Source organism: Cebus imitator, unplaced genomic scaffold (genome assembly GCF_001604975.1).
Source record: "Cebus imitator isolate Cc_AM_T3 unplaced genomic scaffold, Cebus_imitator-1.0 Scaffold92, whole genome shotgun sequence".
NCBI lineage: Eukaryota > Metazoa > Chordata > Mammalia > Primates > Cebidae > Cebus > Cebus imitator.
Window position 1 is genome coordinate 10,928,986 of NW_016107407.1, and position 13,149 is coordinate 10,942,134.

Below are 13,149 nucleotides of genomic sequence, written 5' to 3' on the forward strand. Positions count from 1 at the left end.
AATAGGATTTATCTTGAACTCCCGGCCTCAAGCAATAGTGCATTCTTAGCCTCCCAAAGTGCTGGGATTACAGACATGAGCTGAGATTACAGGCATAAACCACCATGGCTGGTCATTTCTATCACATATTTATCATTCATGCTTTAAAGGATTTGGGGAAATTTATTTATGCCCCAGAAACATTTAAATTGTATAAAAATTAAAGATCTGGAAAAAAAAATTTCCATCTCCCAGGAAGCCTCTGGGTTTATGGTTCTTTTCCTTCTTTCTTTCTTTCTTTCTTTCTTTCTTTCTTTCTTTCTTTCTTTCTTTCCTTTTCTTTCTTTCTTTCTTTCTTTCTTTCTTTCTTTCTTTCTTTCTTTCTTTTCTTTCCTTCCTTCTTTCTTTCTTTCCTTCTTTTTCTTTTCTTTCTTTCTCTCCCTTCCTCCCTCCCTCCCTTCCTTCCTTCCTTCCCCTTTCTTTCTCTCTGTCTCTCTCTTTCTCTCTGTATTTCATCTTTCTTTTCTGAGATAGGGTCTTGCTCTATCACCCTGGTTGGAGTGCATCCATGCAATCATAGCTGACAGCAGCCTGGAACTCCTGGGCTCTAGTGATCGTCCCACCTGGGTCTCCCAAAGCTCTGGGATTACAGACATGAGCCTCTGTGTCCAACCTCTTCAATTTATAGTCTATGGTGTGTGTAGTATATGCCAGGATTTGTTCTAGGCACTAGGAATACAGCAATAAATAAAACAGACTTGTTTCCTGTTCTTCTGAGATTTACATTCCAGCCTGAGAAGACAGGCAATAAATCAAATATTAAACAATAGGTGGCAATAAGTGCTTTTTGACAAATTAAAGAGGGTATGTGTAATGGGTGGAGGTGGAGAGAGAGAGTAATTTGGGTGGGGTGGGGTGAGGTAGGTGACTATGGTGCTATTTTAAGTAGGATGATTAGGGAAAACCTGTTAGAGCAAACGCGTGAATCAAATGAGGAGAGTGGATATCTGGCAGGGAGAAGCATAGTCTAGCCTTGGGGAATAAGAGGTGCAAACAATAGGTGAGTGACAAGTGTGGTGGGGGTTAAGCAGATTGGTATAGCCTGGAGGTGGATCAGTAGGATAAAGTAAACTACTCTAAAGATTTTGGCTTGTTAATCTGAGTGAAATAGGAAGCCACCAGAGAGTTTTAAGAAAGACAAGACCTGATTTAGGTTCCAAAAGGGTTGGGCTGGTTCCTGTGTTGAGAGAAGACACTAGTAAAGACAGGGCAGAAGACCAGCTGCAGGCTGACATCTCATCCAGGGTATCAAAGACTTCGCTTGGACTTGGGTGATGGTGGTGGAGGTGATCAGATTCTGGATATAATATGATGGTGGAGCTGACAGTTGACTGATGTGGGGATGCAGGGTGGGAGAGAAAGCAGGGTCGAGGCTGTTTTGAAGTTCATGGTCTGGTGCAACAGTACGACCAGATGGCTACTTCATGTGGAAAGGGCAGATTAGGGTGTCTTTAATATGAGACCTCTTGAATTTTGAGGTGGAGCTAGTCATTTCCAATTTTGCTGATAATCCAGGGTCTGGGGCTTGAGCAACTTGAGTTGCCATTGACTGGTTTTGTTTTGAGACAGTCTCGCTGTGTCACCCAGGCTGGAGTGCAGCGGTGCGATCTCGGCTCACTGCAATCTCCCCCTCTCAGGTTCAAGCAATTCTCCTGCCTCAGCGTCCCAAGTAGCTGGGATTACAGGTGCCCACCACCAAGCCCCGCTAATTTTTGTATTTGTAGAAGAAACGGGGTTTCACCATATTGGCCAGGCTAGTCTGAACTCCTGACTCAGCTGATCTGCCAACCTCAGCCTCTCGAAGTGCTGGGATTACAGGCATGAGCCACCAGGCCCGGCCTGCTTCCTGGTTTTATATTTCTTACCTGAAGTGCTTCTGTTTTTATCAACAGTTAAGTACTTACTATTAACAGATTGATTTTTCACAGTTTGATGGGTTTGAAATTGGCCTATCATTTTAATTTGCATTAACCTGATTTCAGTGATACTGAGCATCTTTAAATATGTTTAGTGAAAACATATTATTTTCTCTTTCATAAATTGCCTATTTATCTTTTCTATTTTATTTATTGGTTTATGGAGGCTCAGGTTGTGAATCCTTGGTGGGTTATATCAGTTGCATATATCTTCTGATAGATGATAGCTTGTTTTATTCATTTTGTTTCTAATTATTTGGTATCTCAAACACTATTTTGGGCAGATTAAATAACATACAACCAGCTTGGGCAACAGATCAAGACCCTGTCTCTACAGAAAAATAAAAAGATATTAGCTTAGGCATGGTAGTGCTTGTCTTTGGTTCCTGCTACTCAGGAGGCTCAGGTGGGAGGATCAATTGAGCCCAGGAGGTCAAGACTGCAATGAGCAGTGATGGTACCACTGTACTCCCTCCTGGGCAACAGAGCAAAACCCTTTCTCAAAAATAACTACAAAATTCATACTAAAAATTTATTTGTCGTTTGTCTAAAATTCAAGTTGAATTGCGTATCCTACATTTTATCTGAGAACCCTACTGGAGCATCTGCCTTTGACCAAGAGATGAAAACCACCTATGGAAGACAACAGAGCCACTGCAGCAGGCCTAAAGAGCGTACTTTGGGACTGTTACCTGAAAAAGATGTAACTTTCTATGTAGCAACTTCTATACACAAATATCTTTTTGGTACAAGAGCTTAGCCTTTGTTCTAACCAATACGTGAAAACTTCCTGCAATTCCAAGGATTAAAAGGATTGGCCAGGTGCAGTGGCTCATGCCTGTAACCCTGGCACTTCGGGAAACCCAGGCAGGAGGATCACTTGAGCCCAGGAGTTCAATATCAGCCTGCCTGAAACAGTGAGACACTGTCTCAGTGTCTCTTAAAAACATTAATTTTTTTTTTAAAGTATTTACTATGTTTCAGGAATTATGAAAACAGAATAGTGACTTGGAAGTTACTAAACTTTGGTATAAGAATAGAAATCTAGCCAGGCATGGTGGCTCACACCTGTAATTCCAGCACTTTGGGAGGCTGAGGCAGGTGGATGACTTGAGTTTGAGACCACCCTGACCAATAGGGCAAAACCTGTCTCTACAAAAAAATAGCCAGGCATGGTAGTGGGTGCCTGTAGTCACAGCTACTCAGGAGGCTGGGACAGGAGAATTGCTTGAACCCGGTAGGCAGAGGTTGCAGTGAGCTGCGATCACACCACTGCACTCCAGCCTGGGTGACAGAGTGAGACTCCATCTCAAAAAAGAAAAGAAATCTTACAAGAAATCAAAGTGAATTACCTGAAACAGGGGTTGGTTGAGTGTGGCCTATACACCAAATCCAGTCTTCCATCTGTTACGAAGTTTTATAGAAAACAGCCACTCGTCCTTTTATACATTGTCTATGCCTGTTTCAGCACTGTAACAGCAGATTTGACTAGTTGCAACAGAGATCATGTGGCACTGCAACGCCTAAAACGTTTTCTATCTGGCCCCTTACAGAAAAAGTTTGCTGATCCCTGACCCAAAGGAAAACTGTTACTCACCTAAAAATTTTTCTCCCACATTAATTGATATGAAACATTTTAAAGAAAACAAATAATGTGACTTAAAAGTTGAATCATGTGGTCATTCACATTTAAAAGCAGCTGAAAGGCTGGGTGCAGTGGCTCATGCCTATAATCCCAGAACTTTGGGGGACTAAGGTCCGAGGCTTGCTTGAGACTGGAAATTCAAGAACAGCCTGGGCTAAATTAGCTACTATGCCCACGTAATTTAAAAAAAACTTTTTTGTAGAGGTGGGTCTAATTATGTTGACCAGGCTGGTCTTGAACTCCTGGGCTCAAAGAATCCTCATGCCTCGGTCTCCCAAAGTGTTGGGATTACAGATGTAAGCCACTGAACCCAACAGTATGGTTTTATTTTTAATGAGACACACACTAAAATTTGATTTGTTTATTGCCTGCAACATTTTTCTTTTCTTTTTTTGTTTCAAACACCAATTCAAACCGGGCTTTTTTGTACTAAGAAGTTATCTGTTGTTTATCTGATGTTCAGATTCAACTGTGTGCTCATTGTTTTTATTTGCTAAACTTGGCAACCCTATCTCTAGCCACTGTGAATCGGGGAAGGGTCTAGGAAGCCACAGATCAAAGCCTTTTAAGGGAAGGCTTCCAGAGTGACACACAGTCATTCCTGCCCGCATTTCATTGCCTAGAATTTAGTCATGGCCACACCCTAGACATACCTAGATAGAAGGATGGCTGGGAAATAAAGTCTGCTGGTTAACCAGGTGCCTAACTTCTATAATGCCTTCTCTATAATGCCTTCTATAATGTGATTATAGAAGAAAGAGGGAACATTAGGGGAGAACATTATAAATGTGGGAATATTTAGCAGGCTACTGTAGCATATCTTTGAAAAAAACTTTTTGTTTCATTAGTTCTAAATTCTGTCAGAGAAATCAATTTCTCTAAATCAGATTTCTGTTGTTTTCCATATTTTCCATTTCCTGTCTAATCACCTAAATCTCTGTCCTTTTCCTTTGTATTCGATGCGCTTAAAAAAAATTTATCATTTATCCCACAATTTTCTGCTAGATATTTCTTATTTTTATTTTTTTAAAATAGAGATGAGGTCTCCCTGTGTTGCGCAGGCTGTTGAACTTTTGGGCTCAAGTGATCCTCCCACTCTGGTCTCCCAAAGTTCTGGGATTACAGGCATGAGCCACTGGCCTGGCCAGATATTCCTTATTTCTTCTTATTTCTAATTCATATATTATCTCTGCAATGGTATGATTTTTCCCTCTTCATACCTTCTCTTAGCCCTTCTAACATCTTTTATATTTCATTCATTTTCCTGTGATTTCACTTTTGATATATTTTATTTTCTTCAGGACATGAAACCTCTGTCTCTATATTTCTTCTGTTTACTGGGGTTAATCTTCTTTCATAATGTATCTTTTCTTTCTTTTAGAATATATTCCTTTATTTCATCTCTTCCCCAATATCACAATTTAAAATGTTTATATCAGTCTTATTTGCTTTTCATTCATCTTTGATGAAGATTTGCTATCTAAAATTTCTATATATGTTGAAAAAATCAGGGTGGGTGAATTATCTTTGAGCACCCCAGGATTCTTGTTGGATTCAAATGATGAGGAGCCACAGAAGAAAGTTGGAAGGAGACATGAGAGCGGGTTTATAAAATATAGTATGAGACTGGGCCCCTTCATAGTTTTGGTGTTTGTTTTTTTTTCTTTTTTGTGTTGCAATTAAAGAAAATTAAAATATAATTGAAAAAATCTTTGAGGAGAAAAGTTATGTAAGCCTGCATCTATCTTGCTTAAGCCCAGATGTGAATTGCCACATATTATCCTGCAATCTTTTCCTATCTGAGGGAAGAAACTTGGTTAGTTGACTTTGGGATTAATAAGGAATGAAGGAGAGGGTCGAAGGGGGAAAGAAAAAGGAATGCAGGCAATTATAGGAAGAGAGGAATGGAATCTACAGTGCTAGGCAATGTTGAAAGATACTCAGAGTCTCCTGAATCAAGTAATAGAGAAGTCTTTAGGTGTCTCTCCTACTTCTGCCCAATGATGATGAAATGGAAGGCGGGACTTTTTATTTTTTTGTGATGAAAAGATTTGGTTACTTGGGATTTGGCCTATGATATTAAAAATCAACTGCTAGCAGAGTTTCCTAGTTAAAATGATTGGAATTTAGCTTTCTATTCCAAAATGATAAAAACATACTTCAATTCTCCAGTTGTAATATGGGTTTCTCCAGATTGCATGGTATTTTCACAATGTTCCAACTCATATTTAGTTGGGTGGGTGGAAACATTTTAAAAACTGGTCTCATATTTTTAAGGAAAGTTGGAATACTTATAAATGAAAGTCACGATTCTTAGGATAAAATAAAAACTTGCATATGGATTTTTTTAATTCATATTTTTTCTTAAAATATGTAAGTAAACTTAACAATGTTGATGACTATGACTAGCCTACCACTAAATTTTAATTATGGAAATTCTAATGCTGAATAATAATTTGGATCTAAAAGAAAACTTTTGATATATGATTATGGATAAACTATGGGGTGAAATTTTATAGTTACTGCCAAAATGCAAGTGATATTAATTTTTAGGATGGCCTTATGGCCAAAAATCAGCTAAATCATTAACTGTAAAATGTATTTATTGATTTATTGAGATGGAGTCTCACTCTGTTGATGGGGCAGGATTCCGCCTCTTGGGTTCAAACAACTCTGCTGTCTCAGCCTCCTGAGTAGCTGGGATTACAGGCATGTGCAACCATGCCCGGCTAATTTCTGTATTTTTAGTAGAGATGGGGTTTCACCATGTTGGCCAGGCTGGTCTCGAACTTTGGATCTCAAGTGAACCGCCCACCTGGGCCTCACAAAGTGCTGGGATTACAGGCATGAGCCACCATGCTCAGCTAGAGAAGTTTAGATAAGGAGATAAAGTGTGGCATTTCTGAAAGTTGAGGCCCACACTAAGTGTTCTCTTTGTGTACACCTCTTGTAATTTACACTCTTTGTTTTCGGCATATTCACATAGGCCTACACATATAATTTTCTGAGACCTGGACCATTATTGATCAACCAGGAATTTCTTGAGGCATAAATATTTATCAGTAATAGTAACACAAACACCTTTTATTTCCTGAATCATTCTGTGGTAATTTCTGTGTGTAAAAGATGTGGTAGGAATTACGGGGATGTCAAAGTTAGGAAAAGCTCCAGGAGGCCTGGCGCGGTGGCTCAGGCCTGTGATCCCAGCACTTTGGGAGGCTGAGGTGGGTGGATCATCTGAGGTAGGGAGCTTGAGACTAGCCTGACAACAAGGAGAAACCCCCTCTCAACTAAAAATACAAAATCGGCCAGGTGTGGTGGTGCATATTTGTAATCCCAGCTACTCGGGAGACTGAGGCAGGATAATTGCTTGTACCTGGGAGGTGGAGGTTGCTGTGAGCCGAGATGGCGCCACTGTACTCCAGCATGGGCGACAAGAAAGAAACTCCGTCTCAAAAAAAACCAAAAGCTCCAGGAATTTCCTCTAGAGCAGTTTATAATCTAGATAAAAAAGGAGATAATATTTAGCTAAATAAGATGTTATTTTTTTCCTATAATATATACATGTAACAAAAGAAGATTGTTTATGATCAAGTAATGGCAAAAAAGAAACAAAAAACCAAGATAAACACTAGTACTCTAGTCCAGAGGAGGAAAAGATGACCATAAACTGAGGGCAGAGAAATTATTCAAGAATATTTATTGTGTGTGGCACTTTACTAGGCATTGTATATAATGAATTAAATAATATCATTGCCTTCTAGAAATTAATAATTAAGGATAGTAATCATGTGTAGAGAAATAATAAGATGTATATTTAGCAATGGAGAACATTAAATTAGTAAATCATTTACATTATTTGTTTAAAAGAGATGAAGGAAAAATCCTAGAAATTGTGGATTGTGGAGAATCATTCTCTTTTCTCAGTTACAATAGTTATATGCCTGGCAAGTGTCGTGGGATTTCTGTAGCTATTCAGTTTAACATGAAAATCTTTTGCTTTTTTGTCCAGGTATGGTGGCTCACGCCTGTAATCCCAGCACTTTGGGAGGCCAGGATGGGTCGATCACCTGCGGTCAGGAGTTCGAGACCAGCCTGGCCAACATGGTAAAATTCTGTCTCTACTAAAAAATACAAAAATTAGCTGGGCATGGTGGCACATGCCTGTAGTCCCAGCTAACTGTGGAGGCTGAAGCATGAGAATTGCTTGAACCCAGGAGGCAGAGGTTGCAGTGAGCCAAGGTCTCACCACTGTCCTCCAGCCTGGGTGACAAAGTGAGACTGTCTTAAAAAAAAAAAAAAAAAAAGTATCTTGCTCTTTCAAAGAAGTCTTAGTAGGTAATGTGTCTTTTTGGTAATGTATGAATAAGACATAAAATCCATAGTATTTTCCTAAAACCAACAAAACAAACCCCTTACTCTTCTGAGGGCCATTGGTCTTAATATAGTTTTGCAAATGCTGCAACCCAAATTACAAATTTCACTTGTGGAATACACTAGCAAACACTTGTGCTTCTCAGAATTGGCAGCTTCTGTTAACATATTCAGAGTAGAAATCATTCATAGACGATCGCAGAATGACCTTACACACCAGGGACAGGGATACTTTGACTCTGTTTCTGGCTTTGACATTTTTTTCCCTTGATAATGGTTCACCAAAACAATCTTATGTCATCAGCAAAGTCAAAACTTGCCTTTTCAGGACATAGTTCCCATCTTCAAAAATGTCTTGCCTAATTTTTAGTGCATAAGGCTGTCTTGTAGTTTTATTAATATAGCTATGGTAATTTCAGAGGCTATTTCAAAGGATAGTCTAAGAAGTTTGGTTATAGGCAATGCAAACATTTATTAGCTATACTAGAAGGAGGAAAATAGCCTTTCAAAGCAAACAAAGCTAGAATTACTGTTAGCTGTTGTTTATCCATGATATTTGGGGATAAAGAAAACTATCAAGATAGCGACCAGTTAGTTTCAATCTCCTTTCTGTTACAGTGACCCAAAACCTATTGTTTCACCAAATCTCTGACCGGAACTGCTAACAGGGAGCCGAAGGACTAAGTTTGGCCCCCTTTCCTTTCTCTTGCCCTCCCTCTGATGGGCAGTGTCCAGGACAGGCTGCTAAAGAGAATTCCAACAGCTTCCACCTTCCATCAGTTACTCCAATTAGCCTTTGGAATGGAGAAAGACTGGCTGTGGGCCTCCTCTTTCCAGATGCCTAGGGGTGCCACATCCACATTTTGGTCTGATCAGAAAGCATCCAAATGATGACCAGGCACAGTGGCTCGTGCCTGTAAACCCAGCACTTTGAGAGGCTGAGGCCTCAGTTGTTCGAGACCAGTCTGGGCAATGTGGTGAAACCCTGTATCTACAGGGAAAAAAAAAAAAAAGAAAAATTAGCCAGGTGTGGTGGTGTGTGCCTGTAGTTCCAGCTACTCAGGAAGCTGAGGCGCAAGAATCCCTTGAGCCTGGAGGGCAGAGGCTGCAGTCAGCTGAGACTGTGCCACTGCACTCCAGCCTGGCGACAGGGTGAGACCCTGTTAAAAAAAAAAAAAAATCCAAATGAGAGCTCATATTAAATATTCTTGTTCATGGCTTCAGAAAGGAATAGACCTAATTTGTAACTGGGTTCATATATTCCTAAAGAGTGTCAATAAAATGTTATAAACAGTAGGGTTCCTGTTGGCGAAATAGTAAACTTCTGCTTCATAATAATATTTTATTTTTTGAGATGGAGTCTCACTCCATCGCCCAGGCTGGAGTGTAGTGGTGCAGTCTTGGCTCACTGCAACCTCCGCCTCACAGGTTCAAGCAATTCTCATGCCTCAGCCTCTCAAGCAGCTGAGATTTTAGGCTCGTGCCATCACACCAGGCTAATTTTTGTATTTTTAGTAGAGGCAGTCTTTCACTATGTTGCCCAGGTTGGTCTTGAACTCCTCAAGTGATCCACCCGCCTTGGCCTCCCAAAGTGCTGGGATTACAGATGTGAGCCACTGCACTCAGCCCATAATAATATTTTAATTGAAATAATGTTTTTTACATTTTAAAAGCTTCTTCTGTTGCCCAGGCTAGAGTGCGCTGGCGTGAACACAACTCACTGCAGCTTTGACCTCTGGGGATCAAGTGATCCTCCCACCTGAGTCTCCTGGGTAGCTGGGACCACAGGCATTGGCCACCACACCTAATTTTTAATTTTTTTTTTTTTATAGAGATAGGGTCCCATTATGTTTACCAGGCTTCTGGAACTCGTGGGCTCAAGTGGTCTTCCTGCCTGGGCCTGCCAAACTGCTGAGATTACAGGCATAAGCCACCGCACCTGGCCTTAAGTGTCTTCACATCTATTAATCTCATTTGATTCTCACAACAGTCCAGCAAGATAGGGAAGGTGCTGTTACAACTCAGAGGCCCAGTAGAAGCCCAGGACACAGGTTTTCTAAATCTTAGCTACGTGCCTTTTGCACTTCTTCGTCCAGATAGCCTAATGCACTTAAGATATCTACGATAGTAACTTACAGCAGCTTTTAAAAACAGTTCCAAATTTTGGAACATCACAATTATATTTGTCCCAGGAATAGAGTTAAATTGGCACTCAAAGACCACAATAATTAACACATAGTTAAGTGTTAGTTATTATTAAAAACCCAAATTAAGAGGTAGTACAGTGTTTTATCTTTTTTTTTTTTTTTTTTTTTTTTGAGACGGTCTGGCTCTGTTGCCCCAGCTGGAGTGCCACACTTGCTCACTGCAGCCTTGAACTCCTGGGCTCAAGCCATGCTCCTGCCTCCCAGCCTCTCGAGTAGCTGGGACTACAGGCACATGTCACCATGCCCAGTTAACTTTTTGTTTGTAGAGACAGGTCTTCCTATGTTGCCCATGCTGGTCTCATACTCTTGGACTCAAGCAATCCTCCCACCTCAGCCTCCCAAAGCACTGGGATTACAGGCATGAGCCACTGCACCCAGTCTAGTATAGTGCTGTGAATAAAAGCATGGACTCTGAAGCCAGATCCCCTGGGCTTGAATCCTTGCTTCACTATCCACCTATCTCATTATGTTGTGAGTAAAGCCTTTAGAGGAATACCTAGCACGTGGCAGTTAATTTGATAGCTCTAGTACTTAGACACATAAGGAATAATTTGCCCTAAATTATGGGGTAAATGATGGCGTTGGACTGTAATCTTGATCCTTACATCTTATTAACTCTTATAGAAATATTGCTTCTCTAGATTATTTTTCTATAATTCTTAAAATGTGTTTTCCTTCCTTTTCCTTCTCCTTTCATGGCCCACATTTTACTCTCTTTTATTAAACTGAAAGCCTTTTTCATAATCAACATTTACAAAAATTTCTAGTGCAAAAATTTTAACTCAGATGTCCTCAGCTGTTAGGTACTTCGTTTATGCCATGCATGCACATTTGCATGTGTAAGGAGTTGTTTTGTGCTGTAAATTGTTTTTCCCTTCTGGACATAGCTCACTAGCGGTGAGCCACTTGAACCTTGAATTTCCATTCATTTCTTGTTAATTTACTCAATAGTATCTTGCACTGGATACCGCTGTAACCGGTGGGTTATTCAGTAAATTACCAACTGACTGGCAGTCCCTCCTTGTGTTTTATTCTATGTTTCTTTTCTTGATTATTAGCTGACTTGTTTGGTGAGGGGCTGTCAAGAACATGCAAATTTCACAGCCATATAAAAATTACCTCGTCAACGTCTTTCCTCGAATTGAAGCAGAGGATTTAGTTGTAGATTTGGCTTGGCACCTTTCACTCTAAGGAAGATGTAAAAACTAAGGCGCAGGTACTCCCGCTACCCTGTCCCTCATAAAGAAACAGGACCTCAGGTGGTGGGCGGGCGTGGGAGGAGAAGGGGTGTCTTTAAGTCTACAGGGGAGAGTGTAGCAAGAAGGAAGGAAAAGGTAAGCGGACTCTACAGCTTCTAGGTTTTGTTCCTCTTTTTTTCCCTCTGGACGGTGGTGGCAGCTGATCAGACACAATAGCTGGCAGTCCCCCACCGAAGTGAGGATAAAAATGACCCTCAACAGCACCAGCAGGAGCACTGAGGAGGGGAGGGGAGTGTGTATGGAAGGGGGCGAGGATGAGGGTGACAAGGTGACAAATGCTGCCGCCGACCGCGAGCAACTCCCCTCCAGCCCCGCGAGGCTTGGAGTCGGGGAGCCACCTCCTCCGAGCCGGGCGGGGTGGGAAGGGGAGGCCGAGGGGGCGGTGGCCTTCACCCGGGGGCGGGGCAGAGGGCGGAGGGCAGCCTAATTTACCGGCCCCTGATTGGCTCCAGTTCTCTCATCGCGTCTCCCGATTGGGCAATTTGCAGCGGGAGATGTTGTGAGGCGCGGCGGGGCGGAGCGAGCTGCCCGGGGTCTGTGACAAGGCCCGGGAGCCGGGAGGGCGGCGGTCCTGCCGCGTCCCCGGACCCTCTGTGATCTCGAGTGTGGCGGACAGAGAAGCGCAGCCGCCTCTCCACAGTTCCGCTAGCCGCGTCAAATTTGCTCAGTCGCTCTGCAGAATTTATACAAGGGAAAGAACCGAAAGAGCAACGTTTTGCTAACTCCCCCCCTTCCCACCGCGGGAAGAGATTTTGCTGTGGGGCGTGAGGGGACACTCCCTTATCTGGAAGTCCCACGTCTCGTCACAGCTTCATTGCCTACCCGCTGTTAAAAAAAAAAGGCGGGGGCACAATTCACCAAGACTTGTCCCGCGGTCTAGGACCTTTGATCCCTCGAGTCTGCAGATGTCGCCGTTATAGCCTTGTCCCCCCGCCACCCCTGACGCCGACCACCAGGTCTCCCTTCCCCGGGAGCAAGCCCATCCTTGGCCGCTGCCGCTCAGCGCTCGGGAGTCTGCAGGGGCGGGGAGGGTTGTGTGTGCCTGGTTTTGGGGTGCTGGGGAGGGGCGAGGGCTTGTAGGTCCCGCGACGCACAGGGAGGGGGCAGGCGGGCACCCCCCTCCGGCCCCCGGCTAATCCCCCTTCTCCAGCGTCGGTTCCCCGGGCCCGTGTTATTCAAGACAGAAAATATTCAGCCCCAGAGCCTCCCCTGGGGAGGGGAGGGGAAGGAGGTGGAGTGGGAGGAGGTGGATCCAGGGAGGAAGAAGCGAGAAATCCGCCCCCGGGAAACAGCTCCGCGCGGTCGCGGAGCGAGGAGCTTCTGTCACTTGGCGTTCGCGGGCGCCGGAGCGGGGCCCCGGCCCGGCCCGGCGAGGCGAGGGAGAGTCCGGCGGCCGCCGCCCCGCCCCACGCCCTCCCGCGGCGGCCGAGAGCCCGGGGCCGGCCGGGGCAGGTCGCGGCGGTGCCTGGGAGCGGCCCGCCGGGGGCGGCGGCCTCGGAGCGCGGCGGCGGCGGCGGCGGCGGCGGCGGCGGGCAGCGCGGGATCGTCCTCCTGCGGGTCCGACTCGCGCTGGGCGGGCGGGGCGCAGTGTCCTGGAGCCGGCCAGCCCCGTGCGGATCCACTCGTCCCGCTTCCTCTGGTGCGTGTCTGGTTTCTGTTCCGTCTCAGCCGGGAGTGCGCCGCGCTCGCGGGCCGTGGAGAGCCCTGCT

At 43.8% G+C, this 13,149-nt stretch overlaps 1 protein-coding gene across 2 annotated transcripts in view; it reads left to right on the forward strand.

The window, feature by feature from the left end:
* The first annotated feature begins 12,320 nt into the window (after window positions 1-12,320).
* ARHGAP21 (Rho GTPase activating protein 21) overlaps window positions 12,321-13,149 on the forward strand; it is a 130,513-nt gene continuing 129,684 nt past the window's right edge. For both annotated transcript variants that reach the window (XM_017535533.2, XM_037740964.1), the window contains exon 1: window positions 12,321-13,079. The gene's annotated coding sequence lies outside the window, so the exon portion shown is untranslated. The remainder of the gene's footprint in view (window positions 13,080-13,149) is intronic.